The sequence below is a fragment of the Falco biarmicus genome, chromosome 14 (genome assembly GCF_023638135.1).
Source record: "Falco biarmicus isolate bFalBia1 chromosome 14, bFalBia1.pri, whole genome shotgun sequence".
In the NCBI taxonomy this organism is placed as follows: domain Eukaryota; kingdom Metazoa; phylum Chordata; class Aves; order Falconiformes; family Falconidae; genus Falco; species Falco biarmicus.
The window spans coordinates 19445443-19469919 of record NC_079301.1 but is presented as its reverse complement, the minus strand read 5'-3'; the positions used below and the strand labels follow the sequence as shown (position 1 = coordinate 19469919).

The 24477-nt window shown below is 35.3% G+C and overlaps 1 long non-coding RNA gene across 1 annotated transcript; it reads left to right on the top strand.

Annotated features, from left to right (window-relative positions):
* Positions 1-10618: 10618 nt before the first annotated feature.
* Positions 10619-22744, top strand: LOC130158982 (uncharacterized). The gene is made up of 4 exons (XR_008825576.1): positions 10619-10695; positions 18648-18739; positions 19539-20414; positions 21568-22744. It is a non-coding gene; the product is annotated as an uncharacterized LOC130158982 (long non-coding RNA).
* Positions 22745-24477: the final 1733 nt, after the last annotated feature.

The following is a 24477-nucleotide window of genomic DNA, read 5'->3' as shown; positions in this document are numbered from 1 at the left end:
GTCTGTATGCAGCTTGAAAACCTGTGGAGGCTGTGATCTTCCTTGACTTAAATGATTGAAAATTATGAAGAAAATGTACAAATTTCCAGCACAGTAATTCTTAGACTGTTGTTTGAATAATTCTTTAAGCATTTGCCATTCCAAATGTGTATTTTGAGTGATGTTCCCAGAAACTTAGGTCAGCAGACAAGCTTTTGTTCCTTTGCTGACAAATCACATATAGGTAATTACAGTATGTAAGTATGGAAAAATGATTTTATAAGTGCTGGTTGTTTGGTTTTTTTTTTTAAGTATTCTTCCAATTCCAATCAGTTCTTTGCATCCACTCCTCCACATCCTCAGGTGTTTCTGTCCTTTCAGAATATCCTCTAAAATCTAAAAAGTAATTCAAAGTAACACAATCATCCTGCTTTAAATCAGTCTCTCCTCTTTTCTGTTACAAGGCAAATATTTTCAAACAATGATGGATAGAGAGAAGTTAGGCTAAGACATTTACTTGGTTTTAAGCCTTGTTGACCTGCTCTTATCTTTATACCCTGACTGTAAACAGCAGGTTTTTTAGTTTGAATAACTTACACTAGTTTTCATTTCCAAATGTTATTGAGACAGTATTATTTTAATGTATTTGAATTGTGTAGTATCTAGAAACTTCAGATATACATACTGTGATATATCCAGTGCAAAGTAATAAATGATAGTCCTTGATAATTTAAGAAAGAAGCAGTCATTTGCTCTAAAGCATGATGGCCCCCTTCCTTTTATTTCCAGTAGACTTTGTTCATCAGGTCCTGAACGTTCCCAAGTGATACTGTTTCCAGCACTTACTCAGGGAGACTATTTCACAACCTAATAGGTCTCTCTGCCACAAAGTTCTTCCTGACATTCAGCCCACATTTTCTGTTTCCTTTTTAAAGCACAATGTTTCTGCTTGTATTGCCCAATATATCTCTTAGAACAGAATCCCTGGTAAGGGCCACAATGGGGTTTTGATGGTTGGGTTCTTTCACATTTGGGATAACTTTACAGAAAGTAATTTGATTCTCATAATTTTCTCATTGTATATTTTGAAGTATAAACTAAGTAAACAACTATAACAAGCCATCAGGATGCTCAGTAACAGAAGAGTATCGCCTTGTAGTTACATAGAGAGTAAAACTTCTTTACCCTAGGCTTAATCTGTAGTATTTTCTTTATATACTATCCTGTTTGCCAGTGGACTGCTTTTGCTGTCATCATTCTTGCATCTTGACCATTCTACTGTGCAAAATCCATGATACTTGGTCAAAAATATTTAGCCTGTATTATCTGCCATTTTTTTCACTTTAGTTAATATCAAGTGAATTTATTTTTGTTTTACAATTTGGGAGAAGATGGAGACAACCTGGACCTTTGCTGGTGTTCAGACTAGATCAAAGCATTTAAACACCTAGATGTTAAGTAAGATCCTTCTTTAATACAGGGGGGAAAAAACGAGATGTGCTTTCAAACTTGAGTTACAACATTTTTGGTGATGTGACATGGTAATTGGCAACTGTGAAGCTCTCAGTGTCTGAAGAGAAACTGAGAGTATTGTATTTAATGCCTCAGTTTTTAGATTACAGTTTTTCAAATTAGGTAGCACAGGGAAAACTAAAGCATTCCCTTATTTGTAGGCTGGGCATACACATAGTTTTTAACTCTATGGTTTTCTTAATCCTTGAAAAGCTTTTACAGATACAGTCTGACTTTAGATTTAAAGGACTAAATTAATCCCTGGACCAAATCTACTGTCAAGTATCATTCTACATAAAACAAACATTCAACCTCCCCAAACTTTAAAAGAAGATGTGCCAGGTCTGAATAATTTATTTAGTAAGACTATAATCCTAGTGATTTCACCTCTAAAACCTTATTGCTTTCTGGTTGATAAATCTAAACCATAGCAGATGGAATCATTATTCTGTGAGTCTATGTATGTCTGTTGGTCACTGCATTCTTCAGGCAGAAGAAATCCTGCTTGTGATTAGAGCGAAAGCACAGCGGCTGCCAAACATCTGTGAGAAATTGAACACTATTCATTTATAATCTGAAACCTGAGTGGACAACTAGTTGTTGGCCTCTTCTGTCTAGACTGATGCTGTTCCCCACCCCACCTACATGTAAAAGGGTCAGCCAGGAACCTGCAAGACAGAAAGAAAATGGTCCAAATGACTTAACACTTTTCATTCAAGCAACCAGAGTTCACTTGCACACTCCTTTCTTCCACCTCCATCAAAACAGAGGAAAGCATGATTTTACAGTTGACAACTATGAAAATAAAATACCTGGCAGAAGTTCTAAGAAAAGGCATGCCCTGGTTTTAATTTGTATTACGTAGAGGGCCTCTAAAAGTGAAAAAGCATGTGGTATGCTTGAGGTCCCTTGCAGCTAAAAGACTGGAATGAGACTAAGTTCATTTATGCCCTCACTTTATTTACAGTCCTTTCCACATGAAGGTGCTTTTTTAATCACTCAGGAGTTGAATCCTTAACTCTTTCTTTGGGCTTTTACCTCTAATAAAAACCTGTCATACAAAGAACACTGTGGAGTGTTAGTTAAGCATCCCAAATTATGCTTAGGCTGAAAAAAGTTAAGTATTCTAGTCCTTCCTTTGACAGATGTGTAAAGTGATTTATGGCAATGTATTCTTAGAAAAAAAATGGTGAGAGAGACGTCTAAATTTACATGACAACATTCTGAAATAAGAGCAACTACAGGTAGTTAGAGGCTGAATTTTGAAGGGTTGATCATTCAGAAATTTAACTAAGTTTAATCACTAATTTACAAAATAAGCCTAGCTATGAAGATGTACATATATAAGAAGACTGGTACCTCCACTGTATCAGTGTGGCCATAATGAATTAAACATTATTTTACATATATATGTATGGTTTTGTTTACATTTATGTTTTCGTATATTACATCCATATACACATACAAGCAAGGTGGAAAGATTTGGATTCATGAATGACTATCAGCATGAAGCCAGCATAGCACAGTTAATAGGTCAAGATCTCAACAGAGGGGATTCCCAATGAAACTGGAGTAATGCCATGATAGATCATAGTATCAGTGGCAGGAAGCCGGAGGAACACGATGCTGATGGGGTCTTATATGTTTAATTAGTTTTGAAAATTTACCCTTTTAGCAAAGAGAAACTATGCTTCTACACTACAGTTTCTGCCTTTTTCATCTCTAAGGTGGGAGAGTATCAGCTTGCAAGATGACCCTATTGTTATTTAAACAAAGCTTTTAGCATTTAATCATTATAATACAGTTTTGTACCAAGTAGATTAGAGACAAGAATTTGTATAGTTAACATCTGAGATTAACAAGACAAAATGCCTTTTTAGTTCCCATGGCATTATCTCTACAGAGAACTGGATTATTTTTCTCTTTAAAATGTTAAGTAAATCTGTGAATTCTATTGTACTTATATCCATTTTAATAGCATAAATGTTCTAATTCACAGGAATTGCTTTTTGCTTTTAATGACACAGTATCTAATAGGTTTATGCTAAATCCTTAATCATATTCCTCCTGTTTAGCTTTTGCTCTTGGGTATGAAACCAAAAATGGTCACAGGACTGCAATATTGGGAGATAGATCAAAGAGACAGTTAAAAAATAAAGCAAGTACACATAACTGCAATGAAGATTGCTGATAAGCACATCACAGTGGGTGTAGTAATCACACAGTACAGTTATGACCACTCTCAAAGTTTGGGTAGAAGCTTGGTATCTGACTAACAGAGACACAAAGCTTGTAAATACATTACAGCTTGCTTCTAGTAAAATATTTTTTTACTACCATAGAGTCTAGACCTAATTGAGACTGGAATTCAAATCTTCACAGGTGCTATGTAGTTAATATACCAGATTATATTTGACAAATATATCTGCCCAAGAAAACATACAATCTGAAAAGGATAGAAGGAAATCTGGAAGAAAGATGGTATTCTTTCCATTTTACAGGTTGGAAACTAAAGCACAAAATGGTTTCAAGCTTAACCCAAAATATAATAATGATTTCTATGGGCTTTGGCTAGACTCTTGGATTATATCAACATTGTTTCCAAATGTCACCTCAGTAACTGCCAGACAGTACACAGTACAATGCAAGGGGTTTTGGCAAGATAGTGTGATAATGCAGGCTGCTCTGTGGAATATGTGATACAGGCAGCAGAAACATCGCTGATCATCACCATGGAAGTCTGCAAGGACATATTGGAGGACTCCGTAACTCTGGGTGTTTCTGCAGGCTTCCCTTAGTTTACCAACAGTGTGTCTTTGTGACTCCCCAAGCAATCAAAATTTAAGATCATGAGGGAATTCAGCTTTAAGGACACTACTATGGCATTTTTAAATTCACACACAATACAACTCAATGATATATAAGCATCTGAATTTAGACCTAAGCCTCCCATAATTCAGAAATAACCAATTCCTCTAGTTTGAGTCCTTAAGAACTCAAACAGTTTAGTTCATACAAACACTGCAAGTTTGGATGCTTCTCTACGTCTCTGGAGTCTACAAAAAAAAGTAGGGCAAGAAATCTCATAAAAATTTGTGTGACTTCAAGGAAAGTTCCATGCCGGGTGTGGCTGCAGAATCAGATCTGATTAAGTGCTCTTTGCTCAAACTTCATTTTCCAGAAACCCCTCGGCTGGTCTGATTCTGTGCACATAGTCCTGGGCACATGCGTTTGAGCTACAGACACTCCCTCAACACCCCAAAGTGGAGTGTATTACACTTTATGGAAGACTGAGAGGAATTCTCATTCCAGTCATTTAAGAAGACTACAATTAATGAAGTAAATCCATGACACTGCCAAATGAAACTAAATGAAATTAAAGAATCCAAGGTTCTCTGTACATTCCATTCTTCACTAAAACTTTGTCAGAATTAGCTCACACTTTCTGCAGACACAATGGATTTGTGATTGCTAGATTTAGTTTTGTACTTTATTGTTTGATTTTAATCACTATAATGAAAAAAAAAAAGAATTCTGAGATATATTAGAATTTGCATTCTCATTTAGTCCACATTGCATTTCTTAATGTATTCTTAAAAAATTTAAATTGAAATGGTTCTTTATTAATATTGCATTTTCCATTGTGTTTAAACATACAAAATCACAGCACTGTTGTTAGAAGATTTCTGGTAAGTGTGGAACAAAGCACTTGCAAAAGAAGTGTTCAGTGCTTTCAATTTTCAGCAGGGCACATTAGGCCAACATTTTAAAGCTACAAAATAAATGTACCCTTACAATATCTAATGAATACAATGCCTTTGCTTGAGATTTTAACAAAACCTAGCCACAGGTCCTGTGAAAAATCAAAGTTTGACCATTTACAATGTGTACTACAAAATGGTCTTTAGTGCTGCAGGCTCTGCAGACTTTAAGTGGCCTGTTAAAAACTGCACAATAGGTCAAAAATAATGAAGTGTAACATTTTAACTATTTCAAGTGTTCTATATGTTTGTTTCCTTATTGCACCTGATGTCCTGGAATTTAAACAAATTTTGTAATCCTGCAGCCTTTGACAGCTGCATTCGCTCTGCTGCTCATTTCTTTCTAAAAATGTCTATTGTCATCTTTCTTCTTTAGCATTTTTTAAAGTTTTCAGCACTGAAAATTACCTGCCTTTATAAAGTAATGTGCAGATAACAGTAAATACTTAGGACTCAGACCAGGATGCAACAATTACAATAATCTTTAAAATTATTATTTTTATATTCTTTCTCTCATTGAAAATATTCCTTGTATTAACAAGCCATGTTCATCTTCAAAAAGATATCTCCTGTAGAGAATACACTGTATCCACATAATAATGTAATGACATACAGAGACTGCACGCAAATGGCAGTATGAAAAATATGCTAACATTGCTTAAAGCTTACTGCTTTTTTTTCATCATTCTTACTGCCTCATTCAAGAAAGCAGTAAAGAATTGAACAATGCAAAGGTATTTTTTAAACTGAAACTTATAGCTCATGATCTAGTATGTGCCATTAATGTGAACAAACAGTACTATATAATGCTTAGCTTAATCTGTGAAAAAACTCATGAGAATTTCCATAAGCTTGAAGTCAGCGATTTAACCAAAAACTGAAAACTGTTTCAAGCAATTCTGAGGCCATCAGTTCTTCCTTAAAATGGCATACCAATCTGCCTCATTCTTTTCAGATTAGGCTTTTCCTCTCTTCTGTCTGGGCCCTGAAGGTTACATTATGCATAAATGTCTATAAACCACATTTATTTGCAAATTACAAAAATACTCATTCTGTTTCCTCTGAAAGTCTACTCCACATGTTCAGTACTTGTATTTTATATTGACTTTTAATATAATTTGTTCAACTCCAGATTTTTTAGCCATCTGCTTACCTTACCCGATTTATTCTAGTGTATGTACTCAATATTTATTTTAGATGCAGACACTATATCAACATACACTCGACCCTTTGCTGCTGCCCTCCTCCACAGCTGCCATTTTTCCCTTCTGTGTACTCAGCTTACTGGAGCCCTGTTCTTGCAGCACCAGAAACCACAGAGGATGACAAGGGCCCTGAGGGTGGGTTTTGTAAGTCACAAACTCTCCCCAGGAGGGACAGGGGAAAGCAGGGTAAGCTCCACTGCCCTGCCAGTGAAACCTGCCAAGCTCTGTATAGCTCAGACACCAGGTGCAATCATATACAGAGGGTTTACACTTTTACAAATGATTTGCCACCATTTCCTGCAGTTTCCATGCAGCTGGAAAGTACAGGGTGCAAGAGTCTCACTGCCCACCCTGTAATAAAAGTCTATGTTCTGCATATACAGTCCAGTTTTTTTCTACAAAGTATAGTCACAGACTTGAGGACTGAAGATAAAAGTAAATCCATGACGGATTTTAGACTTTAGGAGCTTTGGACAAAGATCAGATGACTCTGATCTGCCCAACAATTTGTTTTATATAGTAAGCACTTCCTTTTTTTTGTGGGCTGAAGTATGTCCTTTTCTACTAGTACTCAAGTCCAGACCTCCTAAGGTAAATTCTAGTCTGCTCTCAATTTGTTCTTGTTAATAAGGAATTCTTGGAACAATACAAACACATTTGTATTTCTAGTACACTGTATGTCTTTTCCGTCTGCAAGATGCTTATTTAAGCTACTTCCTTTTCCTACTGGCTAAACTATTTTACTATTCTTGATTGATTAGACTGATATATTATCATATTCTTATTAGAGTATGAGATTAGTTTAGGACTTCTGCCTTCACAAAACAGGCCAAAGCAATAGGAGAGCTAAAATAAAACTAACACTTAAATGAGTAACTTTCACACTTTAGCATTTGTTATCACTGGAACAAAACACATGACTTCTGAACAATGTAGCAGTTTAAGAAACTGTTCCTCATAAATTAAGGCCCTCCATTCCCAGCATACACAATAGATGCCGAACACAGTACAGCGCTAGAACAGGATGTAATTTTGAACTCTGTAGTGGCCACCTCCACAAAGAATACAAGAGAGCACCTAAGTAGAGAGGAGAAGAGAAAGGGAAGAGCCAGACATCCGAGGTGCAATGTACCCTGGAGGATAAGCTGGTCACAACAACTCAGCTAATCAACAGTCTACCTATCTCCCGCTAAGCTGACATTGTGTTTCAGTTGATAATGCAACTTCTCAGCACCCCTGTGTTTCAGAACAAGTTGTACTTGGCAGACTGCCACGGTGCTGAGTGATCCTTCTCCTGCAGGATTCCAGAGCTTCCACAAACACAACAGGTCACTTTCCACTAATGTGACATAAAAGAAAGAGATTGAGAATGTCAGTGTTGACATTGGCTGCCTGCTGAAATCAGTATGCAGAACCAAGCTCTGTTTACAACTCCAAAGTTAAAGGGAAATCACGTAACTCCTTCTTCCCCCTCCTGACTTCACCTCTCCCACACACAGACATGCTACCATGCCGAACGGCTGGCTGGAGTCTAAAAAGAATGGCCATAAAATAATGAATCTGAATAATTTTTAACAAACACAGGTCTAGCTTTAGGAAGATCATGGTTGAATGCCAAATGCTATATTGCCCTGCTGCCAGGGATAACCTAACTCCACCTGTGGTACTGGATCAGGAACACACAAACATCTGGCAACATGTGCTTCAGGTGTTTCTCTCAGCCTTCTTATCAGTGAAAACACCTTTTGTAACATACTGTACATTTGAAGGGTATCTTTTTCCTGTAAAATACTCAAGAAATGTAAAGTAGTATTTTGGCTGTAAATTAGTACTGCATGGATTGTCTTGTGAGTTCTTGTACAGTAGGAAATGCCTGAATCTCACCCATTTGGTTTACTAATACACTTAAAGATACTTAAGTGAATGTTGGAGAAATGTTTTTTCTCTTTTCAGATCAGATTAATTTCAGTGTTGCTTGCAGATCACACAAGCAAAACCAGTACTTGAAGTCTGAATACTAAGTGTGACTGAGTACCATGGCATGCAAATAAACTATTAACCTGCAAAAATAAACTAGTTTTTAGTGTTTGCAGATGTGATCACAAAACTATACAATGGAAGATGAAATTGTTAAAATGCTTTGGAAAGTAATCCATCAGTATTGCTATTGGTATGTTACATACTATGCTTCAGAAGAGGGTATGCCAAAATACACAGGGGACTACTGATCTGGCTCTAGCAGGCTTACAGCTATCTAGATTTCCCTCCTAAAGATGTGCTGTGTTCATACCAAGGAGAGTAAATTCTTAAAAATAATCAGAAAACTAGATAAATTCACACAATTGCAGGTATAATCCACAGTATCCAGGAAAGAATAAAGATTGAAATCAGGATGGTTTCACTTCCTAAAGAGACTTTTGAAACAGCAAAAACTTGTAGGCCACTCAGTGAAGCAACACCACCATAGAAATGCCAACAATATTTTAATCATGCACCATCTTCTAGATCCCATTTTTTATATTTTATATTATTTATATTTATATTTTATTTTATAAAAATAAATTATATTTATTATTTTATATTAATGAGTAAATGAACCATGAAAAGATGTTAGAAAACACAGGACAGAGAACATACACTTGTCAGTCAGCCAGCTTTTTGAATTTTTTAAAAATTGCATTTATGTCACGTTTCTGTAGTCTAGTTGTATGGCACCAGCATAAGCTGCCTTACTGCTTACCGCCTGCAAAGTTTGTCTGTCTGTACCCACTTGTATTAGTACTGGAGCTGGCTGCTTAACGATTTCCCTATCTCCATGGATTATCTAATCTATTTTGATACATTTTCTGAAGCCCTAAGGCAACTTAATATTACCATAAAACTAGAGGTTTTTTTGAAACCTTGCAGTAAATTTAGGAATTTAGTTAGTCAAAATTTCTCCTATTGTGGAAGTAGGATTCCAAACCTATCAATATGTAATCACTATAATTTTTATTTTCGAATCAGTAACAGAAACTTGTATCATCTATTTTTAATGGAATGTTGGTCTTAAAAATCTTATGGCTTTCTTTTAATCTCAAATATTGTTTAATAAAGGTATTATTAATTTTTATTCTTTCCATATTATACTATATAATATTCAATGAGATTTTTACCATTGTAGTACAAATAAAGAATACAGTCTTCTCCTGTACTTGCAGTTCTTTATCCTGTTTCTGTGAAAAAGTGGTCTAGTACACTGATTCAAATCACAACTCAAATTTATATTCACGTTTTTCTATGTTCTTAAATCACAGTTATAGTAAGGCTAAAATTTGACTCTCAGTTGCTTTTCTGTTGCTGAACTTTTGAATCTCCTACTATATTAGCCTGACCTAACATGCTTCATAAACATGAAGCATTAGACATGAAGAAAAAGTATAGGATTAACTGATCTCATTTATTATACTTTAATTACTACTACTGTAACAGCTTGAGCCAGTTTTCCTTTGTGGATCTAAGGATGGAAACTTTGAGCAGTACTTCTTTTCCAAATTCTAGTCTAATTCCCCCCAAGTCTGAGAAACTGAAATCTCAGAAAGGCCTTGTCTTTCAAAATATGTGAAACCTACTCATAAAACTGCATAAATAATCAGGTGGCTAGATTGTACTGAGCTACATACTCTTACAGCTACAAAACCCACTGTGAAAACTGATTGCTGATTCTTCCTCTATCCTTTAACCACTTATTGACCCAAGCAAGGATCTTCCCTCTTAACCTCTGATAGTTGAATTTCTATGGGAGCCTTTGACATGTGTAGTTTTTTTAATTGGCTTTTAAGAAGACTGTATCAACTGTTTTATTCTCACTCACCTGCTCAGTGACTTCTTTAAAGATTAAAATAGATCTGTGACAAAAGTTGAGTTGACTTTTCCTGAATATATAGTATTATTACTGTGTGAACTTACTCCACTCTCTAAATAGTTTCTATTAATTTGCCTGGTAGTTTTCAACATAGTAGGATTATCATCCTAAGAGAGGGAAACATTACTTTCTCTTGCATATCACAAAGACAGGTTTCCAAGACAGACATTCATTTAGCCATATCTATTGCACATCAGTCAGCAGCTGGGATCTTGCATAAGTCAGTACATTGCACTTAACGTTAGGTGGCTGATCAGAGAATTTCCAAAATGCTGTCTTAGTTTACAAAAAGTAGTTCTAGCTACTGAAGACAGAGTGCAGGAAATCATTCAAGGTAAAAGGATTTAAAAAAAAAAATCTTCCAAAAATCTTAACATGAACATATGTAAGTTAATCAGAATATTTCCTGTATGTTTTATTATACTGTTTTTCTCAGTTACAACACATGTAGTTTAATGAAATCAGAGGAGAGTAAAATGAATAGGGTATCTCTGACCTGCAGGCTGAAATGTATCACAGAAATACTCAGACCTGTCTTACAGGGTTAGCAGTCTAGCTGGGGTGTCAGGGAATTCAGTTAGGCAATTTACCAGATAGAACCCTACCCTTGTTTAAGATGACTCAAATCATCCATTATAACAATAACTCAGGAATGCTGGGCAGTTTACAATGGAACTATCATGCTCTTTTATCTAATAACAACATATTAATACTTAATTACAATTTTCTGAAACCAAAGATTTGCCCACAGTACAATGTAGGGCACTGCAGAAATACCTGCCACTACCTATGCTACACTTGAACTAGAGGTTATAGGGAATGTTTACACAGCATAATGTTGGGCAAAGTAGCTGTATAGCTATTTTGCAAAGGCTGTTGACCTAGTAAGTCTGAGTGCTCTGTTAATGTAGCTAAACTGCTTTCAGGAGCTGAGCGCTCTCTGTACTGCATAGCACCATGTAAACATCCTTGAGATCCTCTGTTTATTCACAGATCAGGCACAGCAAGCATAACCATGTTAGCTTCTCAGATCACCTTTCTAATATACCCTAAGGGCCTTCAGAGGAAATGTTTCTGTAGGCAAGAAGGCAGACCAAGGCTTTAAATCCATCCAGTATTAGGCTTCTCCACTTAAGACTACCAACTGCTTTTTTAAGAAAAGCAAAGCTGTGATGTGTAGCAGCTGAGGGGAAGCCTAATGTCGCAGCTAAATTTACTTTCTGTTACCTTGTGCCAAAAAATGTTAGTGTCCTTGCCCATCAGTTCCTGACCCCACATTCCCAATCCTTTTTGTGTCATGGACAGCCTAAAAATTTTTGCATCCTACCTCCAAATTCCTGTTACAGAAATTAAACTGTTTGTGTCTTCCAACTCTAGTATTTACAGCGTAGAAGGTTTCGCTCAATCTCTGCTGCTATACCAACAGAGGACCTTCTGGCTAGCCGAGCTTTACAAACACTTTTTTTTTTTTCCCCCAGATAGCACAGCGGTTTCTTTTGTGAAAAAATGCTTTTTCTAATCATTCACTCTCAGCCCTCTGTTCCTGATTCCTTTCTCATAACACCTACATCTTTCCAAGGTTGGTATTACACCATTCTTATACGTAGAGAATTGTATAGGGAAAAGTTGAGGGTATAAACAGGAGACAAAGTGCATATTCAGCAAAACAGTATTTTCAAATAAGTTTTAGTTCTTCATTTTTAGAATGATCTCATGGGTTTTTTTTGTTGTTGTTACAACAGTTTATTATTTGTAGAAGAAAGATTTGCTTACTGGGCAGAATCACCAGTAACAGCTCAAAGCAAAAATTACTCTCAGGTTGGGAAAGGTAACTGAAAAGAGCATTACACTTTGCCAAAAGGCTGCAAGATGAACATTTAAAAAAAAAAGTACACTATGAACTATGATTATGGACATGGTGATGTTCAAATCTAGATCCAGAACTGAATACAAGGTATGTTTTATCCCATAAACCATATTTCTAGATTAAAAATGAAAGGACTTATAGACCCACTGCCTCATCTAGCCCTTGGAGTGCACTGCATTTTTGTCTTGTACCAGCTGGTGATGAGGCACTGAGCAATTTGATTGTTACTTTAACTGTGGTAGGACATTTACAGACAAACAAAAGGTTCTTAGTGCTTCTGTTCCTTAAATACCAGCCTGCACTTGTAAGATGGTCAGTTTGGGTTTTTTTTCATTCTCTCAAGCCTAATTCACAGAATCTGTTATGTTTGATTCAGTAGTATGTCTTTACTGGAAAAAAGCAAATGGCATTTCAGACCTCCACCTAAATTTTGTCAGTTTTCATTTGTGTATTCTATTCAAAAACAACAACAACTCCTACAGAGCTCTGTCTTAGGAGAAACTGAAAAGATCTTCTGCTAGGTCTTGCAGTCTGGTTTCGGTAACAAATAAAAATACAGTGTGTTCCTCTAGGGAAGTATTGATATGAATCATCCTATTTAAGAAAAGGTGTATTAGAAGAGAATGAATCATTGTTTGCTCTATGCAGTACTCCAGCACACTGTAGGTACAAGTATTATTCATCCAGATGTGTAGTAACTTCACTAAAACACTCCTCTTAAGTATTTCAGCCATAGACACATTCTCCTTCTGGAATTTATAACTACCTTACTTTGTGAATACATATTCCATTCTGTAAACACTGATAGAAACAAAATCACTGTAAGCAACACAATCAATCTAGTACTACCGGGTGTATATACCTTTTGTTCTCCTGGTAGTCTGCCCACACAGACTTAAAGCACTCAATCGTGTTTGATCTTGGAACCTAAACATTACTAACCCTGTCTGACATTTAGATGAGAGATCATAAAATCCGGAATCACAGCTGATGTAGAACAAAGAATTGTGACTGACTATTCAATTTTAGGCCTCGTACATCAAAAGATTGACTTTATTTAGTCCTACTGTTGCTGCTACAATGACGTAGAAGTAAAAGAAAACAAGAATGATGAATATCTATGCTCTAGAAATGCAATTATTTCACAGATGTGTTATTTTCCATTTCTAGAAAAGACAGGCAAGAAAATAAAAATTATCAGATCCCTTCTTTCTGCCTTTGTGATTTCAGCTCATGATGACTAAATTTATAAACTATTTTAGTTTTCAAAATTGAAAATATACATTTTAGTTTAGTTACAAGTAATAATACACCTTCAGCAAAGAAAAAAGAAAAAAGTATTTCAGGAAACATTGTAACATTTTCTTAACCTAAACCAGTGCTATTTACAGTTAATTACAAAAAATAGTCTATTAAAATACAAATAAAAACATCTGCAACTGAATTTAGCTTAAAGGTTCTCATTGTAACCAACATTTGCCTCTGTAACAGGATAAATAACATCTTTAAATAACTAACTTATATGAAAAGGCAAATGATCATTACTTGCCAACAGGACGGAAGAGGGACAATGGTATATTATTGCAATTAGGGACCTGAATCCTCTTTCTGCAAAAACAAGTCTGTTTTTTCCCTTAGGGTAGATATGGATATTTTGTATTTTATCAATTATAAACACAGCAGTATAGAAAATTTTTCATTCCAGTGACTGGATGCAAGATAAATACAGCATTTAAAATACCAATCCATTCTATCCATTGACATAAAATTACTTGTTCAGTTCATTATTAGGCAAATAGTGCTTTCATATAGCTGACAGACTGTTGGAAAAGTAATTGGTTATAAAATGCATTTAAAGATTTTGGAGGGACCGACCCTATCAGCATGTCTGAGCTAAGCATCGCATCTTTGTGAATTAAGCTCACTTCATAAGGTGAAAGTACCACGTTCTCTATATGCCCACAGTAGATGAAATTGGATCTCCCTGACAGGACACATGCATACTCCCTCAAAAATAGGTTTGTTGACAAGATTCTTTATCTGCCTAGTTTAATTATCTAAATTGGTCTTAGTTTACATTGATTTTAGTTGATCTTTTAACTATTCATATTTATTGTCTACAGGAGATTAGAAAACCATTCAGTTGCAGATTTGTCTGAAAAAAAACTATCCCAGAAAGCTTACAATGGCATTCTTACATATTGTTAACATATTCTCACAATTCAAAACTTTTTTCCAAACTTTTATATAATTATTTATGTCTAGGAGTATATGCATCACTAACACTAGACTGTGTACTATGGACCTTTAACTAGGATTTAAAATGCCTGGGCAGGATTTGACCCTAAAAGGAATGAGATAACAACAACAAATGAATCCATTTGCCTTTTGCTCTCATCCACTACAGTCATGACCATTTTAAGTCTGTGTTTCTAAGAGATTATTACCAACTTATATATAGCTCTTGAGTCCCACATGGCTGGTGAACAGTTTAAGTGTGACTCCATATCAAATCTACATCACTGGATTGGCAACAAAAATGTAGGTATTTCAAAATGCTCTGCTAAAGGGACTTCTAGACTGTCTTGGGAGCGCACTGCGTACTTAACTCAGCTCTGTCCAACTGTGAACCAATATAACCTGTAACAGCTGTTGTTATTTCCCTTCTCTGGAGCATCTTATGGCTTTATCTCTGTTATCCAGCTAGTGGAGATGGGCCATATGTAGATAGATACAAGTATTAATATACAAAAGCTGCCTTGGTGTAAATCTCCAGTTTTTAGTTAATAAAAAAATGACACACACTCTCTCTCTTTTTAAGAAATTGTGCTTCTAGATTCAATTGCTCTTGAAAATTCTAAAATATTTTACAAAGTCACAAAAGCCATTCAAATTCTGGAGCTCAGTACTGTTGTTCTGTAACTACAGCTGGCTGCATTCCACTCACAAACTCAGTGCCCCTCTGTTATTCTTATAAAACCTTGTCCTTGTGCATGAGGCAAAAGTTTAGAATTCTATTAAACAATAAATTTCTAGAGTCTCACTCTTGATTGTCAGCTAATCATCTGTGAACTCCCTGCAAATATGTAAAAAACAAGCCAGAGCAGTTGTGTTGACTCAGCAGTGCTCTATACCACCTTTTGGTCAGGTAATGTGCCCAAGAGGGGTCTCTCTCATTAAAGACACTGCCAAAGGGCCAAATTTTTTCCCATTCTGGCAATCCAGATGAATAGGTCTATTAGATGCTTTAAAATTTAGAGAAATGTATTAAATCTTTGGCACTCTTACTTGCTTCTGCTTGTGCAGGCAGGCTCCAGCACCCTTTACCCCCTTCAAATGAAATCCTAAACAAATGGAAACACAGGAAAATGAAGGCCACTTACCAAAAACGCTACTATCTTTCCTTTTTATAATTCTAAATATCCAAGTCATCTTAAAAATGTTACTTTCACTAATTTCATCTTAATATTTTTCATGCATTGCTGGTTAGAATGCAAAACCATTTCAGTTTGTACAGAGAGATCGTGACCAATTATTAATAGCATTCTATTGTCAGCAGCAAGCCCAAGAATTTATCAACAACTATGGAAATAAAGTACACCAATTTTTTGCATCAGAATTTAGACAATCAAAATCAGACTGCATACATATAAACATCCATGGGCGTAAAAACTTGTAGAAGATGCTTGTGAAAAATACGGTTCTTATCAGAAGTGCAACAGGGTAGGCTTTCCCTATTTGGAATCAAAAAGTTACAGTCTTTGTCACCTGTTCTTCAGTCTTGAGCAAATTTATATCTGAGTTTTAGTAAAGCAACTTTAGACATCACCAGCTTTCAATTCTTTGATATTCTAACCAGTTGTAGCTTGTTGAACAATATTCAGAAATATTTCCTGTAACATTAATCATTTCACAAATATGATCCTAGAAAAAGCATGCAGTATCGTTATTTGTGTGAAGGCACCAAAGTTCAGAGATAAGGCAGGTGACAAACTGACAGAAACACCAAATTTCAAGATACAAAAACTGTAATTTAGTATAAACATAAATTGTAAAACCTCTCATATTTTTATTAAGTGGTCTTACTTTCTATGCAGCTGCTTTAGATTTATTATGCAGCTAAAACCAGAATTAGTTTCAGAGAAAGGGGAATGAAGTACACTCATTCTCTGACACACTGGAAGTAACTTTGCAATGAAAGCACAACTTTGCTTCCCTTTTTGCTCTTAAAACTGTAAGATAGAATTCTCTTTCCATAGCTTGCAGAAGGAAAATTAACTAGCATGTGCAAGCACGTGACTCCACCCTAGCCTCCCATTTTAGGCTGCATCCACTCCCAAAATAGCAGTGCTTGGGCCACTCCATGTCAGCTCCCTCAGCAGCAGCTCTAGTAGATGAATTTTTATGAAGGACTGTAGACACAAGGAGGAGAGTATTTTATTAACTGTGTGAACAGTAAAAATATGAATTTTAATTTACAATTGGATAAAAAAAAGAAGCATGTTTACTTAAGAAATTAACATTTGCTTACAAGAAGTTTGAGAATGAATACAATTAAACACGTATTTTAGCTTTGCCCATGCAAATGTGAGCAGCCTTCAGCAATCTTGTTATCTGTACTTATTCATTACTGCAACACATAATTATTTTAAAAATATCACAATTACATGATGTTGCAGAATATTATCTGGTAATCATTTGAAAACTAATCTCTGTCAGCTCTCCCATGAAACAGAAGAACTTAGATTTTCTACAAACAAACTCCACCCAATCAAAGTAACATTTCTTCTAATATACAGCAACTTCCTTCACTTCAAAAATTTGGAAACAATTCAAAACCTCTCTAAAAATACTGCATTTCTTTTTCCACGTAAGTAAGCAGAGGTGAAGATACTTTAAGTGATTTAAGTGTGAATATAATCCAACAACCCATTATAAACATTATATTACACTATCTTTCCAGAAAGCACCTAAGGAGTCAGGAAATGATACCTGATTACAGGTATATTTATCATACTATTCCCAAAAGTTATTATGAGACATTGTTCTGGTTTTTAAATGTTCAGATTTACAATCAATAATAATGTTAATTACTTCATTAATGACATTTACATCTTAGTGCCACCTACAAACCAGTTTGCAGACCTTGTAACTATACAGTATAGTTTCTTTTAGCTTTTCTGTTAAGAAGTGTAATACTGGTTCATTAATGTGGCTGATTTCCAGAGACCGTGACTTTGCCGGATCACAGACATTCTGAGTCTTGGATAATTAAAAGATGAAATTCCTCTGAAGTGGGTGCTTTTTAGACCTAGAAACACTGGGATGGCAGAATGTCTCTTGGATCCAATAATATGGCATTTGCTCTGGCAACAACTGTAAAAGGGGTTTCATTATCCCACTACAAAGGAGTAAAAATATAACAACTCCAGAAATGGTTAATTATACACTGTATTACATGCATAGTAACTCACATCAACAGGAAATATGGAAGATAATATAGCAAACACTGTGCAGAGGATGTAAAAGCTATTATCTTTAAAGAAATATTAATGACTTCTTTCAGGCATCTGCCTTGATTTCCCATAAAGGGAATGATAGTTCAAGACAGAGAAATGTGACGAAACAGTGCAGGGTATGTTTCTCAACAGAGTAGGAACAGGAGTTTCCTGGATGAAGATAAAGAGGTTTTGACTTAATCAACAGACCAAAATAAACGGGAAAAGAGGAAAATAATTTATATTGAAAATCTCCATGCAATTTTTATTTTCCAGAGCTTCAGAAATTTACTCTCCCTTTTATCTTCAGTAATCTCAATGTTACTTGAAGGTATTTATGTCCCAGATTTGTCTCTGTCTCATTTTGTTTGAAAGATTAGGTTGAGAGCTACATCAATGACACAGCTAACCATCAATAGAAATTAAATCCTCTGGATTTCAAAGCAGCTTTAGAAAAACAAGAAAAATCAAATTCAATATAATAAAAACAAGAACCATTTCAGGACTACAACATGGTTCTGAAACTGCATATTGACAAAGGTAAATTTTACATCACATTCCAAGTCTTAGACTTGGAGCAAATTCTATTTCAGAAAACATGCAAATTCAAAAGTGCAATGACTATACTCTCCACAGAAAGGTCTGTCTTTCTTGTATTATTATTGACTGATATACTAACAGACTTCAAAAAATATTTGGACTGATTTTGTTCAAATGCCATCACATTTTCTTTAGCTCTGCCATTAACAGACTTCGTCCTTTTATTTTTATTTTCCCATTTCAGTTTTCTACAATTCCTAATTTTCAGGTCATTTGAAGTGTTATTTCTGGGGTTTGTATTTGTATTGTATCTATGATACAATGAACATTTACTTACTTTTTTTTTCACTTTCCTTTCATCAATCTTAATTTTTTTACAAGTAAAAAATTTGGAAGCAACAAAGAAGTAAGCCAAAGAAACTGCAGTGATGACCATATCCTCCTACTGACTTATGGTGAAGACAAAAGAAAAGGTATCAAGCAATTAATAATAAATACGGTATATGTATACTGCTTTAGTACTATATCCCATTGTCAAACTTTGCACATGCTTTCTATCGCCAAGAGCGCACTGATGTAAAATCAAGACAAAAAGCTTTCCTAAATGAACTGCCATAGACTGTGGATCCAAATTGAAACCTAACCACTGAATGAATCTGGGATCCAGTTCTAACAGCAGAATGTTTCCTGAACACCACAGCAGGCATGGTTTCAGCACTGACTCAGCTACAATGATGAAACCCATTAAACCACTAACATCCTTTCTCGTAACACGATGAATTTTTCTTACACATCCCTCATTCAAGTACAGGCGAGGACCAACTCTGCTTAGTTTGTGAGATATTACATGGTCTTACCTCAAGCACATAAGCACTTAAACTAACATGCTTATTAGCCTTCTTAAAGTGATTAACATGTTACCTCTTGCTAATTTTGTGACTCAAAGAACAAGACATTTGGCATTGCTCATTTCTGGAGGTTTTTTTTTATTTATTTACTTTTTTCACTAGTGCAGCAATTTCAGCCTATATGAAATGAGACACTAAATGAGACACCATTTCTATAAAAATCTTTTTCAAAACCTAAATATATTAATTACAGAGATGTAGTAGTATATGTGTGATAAACCAAATTATTACCTCAAGCCCTATAATATACTCAGTGCTACTGCTGATTATCTAATCACTAAATCTATTAATTTAGATACCCACAATTTATGTTTATAAGTTCTGTATTAAGTTTATGTTCTCTTCTGGAATACCTGTTCCCTAGCAAAGATGCCTTGCACGTGGATACTGGGCATTACTAAACAGAGATGCTGGCGGACCTGAACTCACACTGCTTGTCTGTTACGCTGAGGTAAACCAAGTTTGGACAAAAAATGCGCACAGGTTAACCAACCCTGGTGCATGGTTGGACTTCTTCGTTCGGGCACACCATCACGCTAACATACCTGTATGGCTTTTGGATGCCACATAGGGTTTCTTAGCTCTGCGACAGCACAGAGTTAATGCTTCTGAGTCAGAGCTAGATCGTGGCTGGCTATCTTGGACTACAGGCATTAAAACTTGGGTCTGTTTGCACAGACATGCCCAGACCCATTCTAGTAAGGATTTCAAAATAGTTATAATTTATTTTATGATCTTGAAATATATATATAGAGGGCCAAATACTACTCTTACTTACACAAGAGTAAATCAGGAGTAACTCATAATTTCCATATTTAATTTGCAGATCATGAACTTCAGGTCTGCTTCTCCAAAACTGCACTAGCTCCACCGAAAGATCTGCTCCTCTAACTTGGAGTGGCAGAAGCAACCACTCACCCATTTCAGAAGAGATTCCAGCCCAACTTGTATCAATATTTACCCTTAAGATAGCAGCACAGAGGACCATAATTTTTAAACACAGAGAGAGATTTGCTGAATAAGGTAGGAATAATGTTACTGTTTAGTTATTTATTTGACCTCAGAATGTGAAGGACTAAGGGTGGCTAGAATATGTCAAGAGCAGGCAAACTATTAAAGATCTCCCATAGCTCTCCCCGACACATCCTAACGCCACCAATTTCAGTTTTACTCTTTCAGTTCCAATCTTGCTACTAGACAAGCGATTGCTCCCACTGTTTTTATGTGTGGCACATAACGGGTAAGAAAATATTTTTGCCTTCTTTTCATTCTTTCTTACTTTATTTTCCCTGAACTTCACAGATTCCACTAATAGTATTCTAGACATTTTAAACGACCCTGCATATCAGCGACACTTTGATGTTAAATAGTGTTACAAAGGTCATTCTGACAGAAGGACCAGAAATAATGTTTGTTTTCAAACTGAGTGCTCTGTTTAAATTTGTTTATTTCTGTACTAAGTCTAGGCACTTTGAGTTGTCATGATGACTCAGAGCAAAGTTGCAAAGTCTCAGTTCTACAAAGAGATTAGTCACTTTGTTTTTTTGCACTGAGCTGCTCTGAGTCAGCTTCAAATTATTGCACACAGAGTACCTAGGTACATCCTCAAGTGGTGCAGGTAACTTTAGTGCACATTTCTGAAAGAAAAGCAGTCTCTCTATCTGAGCAAATAATTGACTAGGCCTACCTTCTCAATAATGCCAAATAAGAACTGGGGTTTAGAATGAAAGAAATTATTACAGTGTGAATGCTGATTTACATGTTTTCCCTTAGCCAAGGAGAAACTTTAAGGCGAGCAGCCCCAGTCTGATAAACTCTTCAGTATACTGAACAATTGGTTGAGCTGTGCTCTTAACTATTATTTACTATTCAGGAATTAAAAAAATTTAGACACCAAAAGGTTTTTGTCCTTTCAGTCGTTGGCAATATTTCTTCTGCTTTTTAATTTTAGCAAAACTGAGAACTAGGTTCACACATTTAGGCCAGCAGCTTTACTTGACTGTACACAGTGATCCTAAGTTCACCATGACCCTAAACAAGTGACTCACTTGGAATAGACTGTTTTTTATTGATTGGCTGGGCTATATCTTTTCTTTTACCAGATGTGCACATATTCATAGTGTGTATATATGTGTGAATGCATGTGGGTGTGAATCTGTATTGTTAATTTTATAATGACTGGAGTTGATGTGGTATTTTCTTTAGTCTATACACTGTATACCATCTAATTACAATTCATACCATTTACACTGTATATCAAAACTCAGTAGTGTATTTGCAACATAAGAGTGTGGAAACGCAGTATATTACTATTGTATAAATATTTTTATGTCTATAGCTGTAAACTCTATAAACTCAATAGGAAAACACACTAACCCAAATTTTCTTTCTAGCTAACAGTATCTTCCTTATTTCTGGGGAAAAAATACAGAAGACCCACCTTAGAAGAAACTCAGATTTCTCCCAGTCACACAGCTTTTATGCGGGTCCACATAGAAGTATGTGAAAATAACCTGGGACTTTAGAGAAGGAAGAAGAAAGATGACCCAATCCACTTGTCAGTTATGACAAATTAGTGTTGCTCCAAGGCCATTTTGAGCTATTGCCACCTGTATGAGGCCTGTATTTGCTCCCCTCTCCTAACACTATGTTAATTACCATTCCATAATGAGGCCTGTATTTGCTCCCCTCTCCTAACAGTATGTTAATTACCTTTCCATAACAGCCATCTTTACTTGTTTTTGTTTTCTTCAGACCATTTGACACATCTTGCTGTTTTACTAGGTATTCAGAAGGCTTAGCATGCCTTCTAATCATAGCATATTAAAGAACAAGCAAATGTTCATGTCTTGATTCAAACTAAAATATTAATGTCACTAAATTATTTTCAATAAAAATACTGTAGCTATTTAATTTATTTTTCTAGAGAAAGTATTATGGCCAAGACTCCTGAAATGAGTAATCACTGTATAAAGGACTCACATCAAATATGACTTTTTCTGCATAATTCCTTGCCACCTGTTTATATTCTGACTTATTTAACAACTATTAAATCCTTATTATCAAACTAACAATAGGTATTTAAATATGTAAATAAGAATAAACATAGGGGGTTTATCTATTGCACTTATTCATTCTTTAAACTTATTTATGTAATTTACATGTATACCCTTGATTTTGTTCTGTAACTACCCATCTGAATGACAAACAAAAATAGTAATGACTTGTATAAACTTATTACTAAGACTGTATGAAATAGTTTCATTACATCATAGAGTGCTTTTATGTTGAAGAGATTAGCATCCAATACCATGTTCACTTTGCAAGATTCAAAAATAATTGAGATTTGGAACACGAACACTTCCAAATCTGATTTAAGATCCAACAGCAGAATGTTAGGCAAAATTCTGAAATCTTCTGAATGCTATTCCTTTATAAACTGTCTGGAGATGAGAAATACATTGCTATGAAATGCAGTGATACAAATACATACCTTGTACATTCCATCTTCAGGAGTTTTAAGATAGAAATTTGGGAGAAGATTTTAAGAAAAAAAGTAGTAGTAGTACTTAATTTCAAAACATACCAAATGCTTTTATGAAAAAAGAGCAGTAAGACTGTTCTAATCCAGCATGAAATATGAGACATCCACTGCCCCTGTATTATTATTTATTCTTCATATTATGGTAAAGGTCATTATGCTGCATATTGTACAAATACATAGAAATAACACTGAACTGCCGATGACACTAAGTAACAGAATATTCTATTACTGAAAGCACAGTAGTAAGGGAAGCCCTGAAAGGCATGAAGTGATTGACTTTGCACTGATAGAACATATTTACACACACTCTTTCCCCTCCTCTACTCCCATTCACATCAAGCCACGCATATAGGGGAAAATTACCCTATTCTCCAAGATACATCAGTACCTGGAAGTGCTAAGTTAATCTATACTGATGTATTAAAAATAAGTACAATATAAAACAAATCATATAAATTATGTCACAATTACCTAAAAAGGCACTATATATAACACTTCTTCTCAGAACTTCATAAAACTGTGAATACTATGGAAGCAGACTAACATTTGTTCACTGGCCACATGGTATGCCAGTCACAGAGACAGTCTAGATAAGGTTTATCAGTTTTACCTTCTACACCATAAGGGTGTAGATGTTAGGTTCTGACTGTTAGGTTCCTAAAAAACACAGGCACATCACAATTTTTATAATTATGATAATTTATTACTCAGTCTATTCCTCATTTTTTGTAAAATGATGGGAAGTCAAGCTTGGCAAGCATAAAAGATTATCAAGAATAACAGAACAGCCCTGATAATTGAATAACAGGAGACAAAGCAAATTTTCAGTGACAATCTGTTGTTTCAATTTATTGCAACATATTTTTTCCCCCTGGCTTTATTATAGTTTATCTTCTATTATAAAATGTTTAGATGTTGTGAAAACTACTCGTGAATCTGTGGAAGCTCTTTGAAGAACAAACGTAGGTGTAAGGATCATACAGAATGGAATTTCAAGTTAAAATTAGATTGCACAATCTGTATTTGTGTTGATGAGCAGCTACCTACCCAAGCAGTCCTACAGGCTAAACTGAACAAATTGATATTTCCTCATGTATTGATAGATGCATAATTTGTCCCTTAAGTACATGGTTCAGGTAAAAATTTTCTTTAAATTTCACTGAAATGACTGATTTCAACATATACTATCCTATCTACTCCAGATTTTCCACCTTCATAAACCAGGAAATAAAATAAATACGATTCACTGTCAGGCCTCACCCAGAATTACTGTTGCTACCAAATTACGAATTCTAAATGCTTGATTTTGTAGGTTACCAGAATCATTAACCTCTTTAACCATTAAGAACAATGGACCTTTGCATCGCTAGCTGTTCTAATACTAACAAATGAATACTTTAATCTCAATTATTCACAGGTAAATCACTGTTCATCTGTAAAATCTGCTGACTGAATCTGTTAAAAGTCATTACAGAGCTTAATTAGCTGATAAGCTGATTATTTGCTTATGCTGTTCTTAAAGTCTTAAATTTAACACACAGGAAACATTTATTTCTGTTTGTTTGCGTGTGAGTACCACTCACTTTTTGAAGAAAGTTACCAAGAACTCATATTTTATTTGGTGATTATTAGTCTTGCCAAATCTACCTGGAATCAAACACAAACGGTTCTTTGCAAGCCACATAGGTGTCGCTGATAAAGCCTCTTACTGTGACAGATTTGCTTCCTATAGGATGAAAAGTGAGTGCCCCAGGAACAA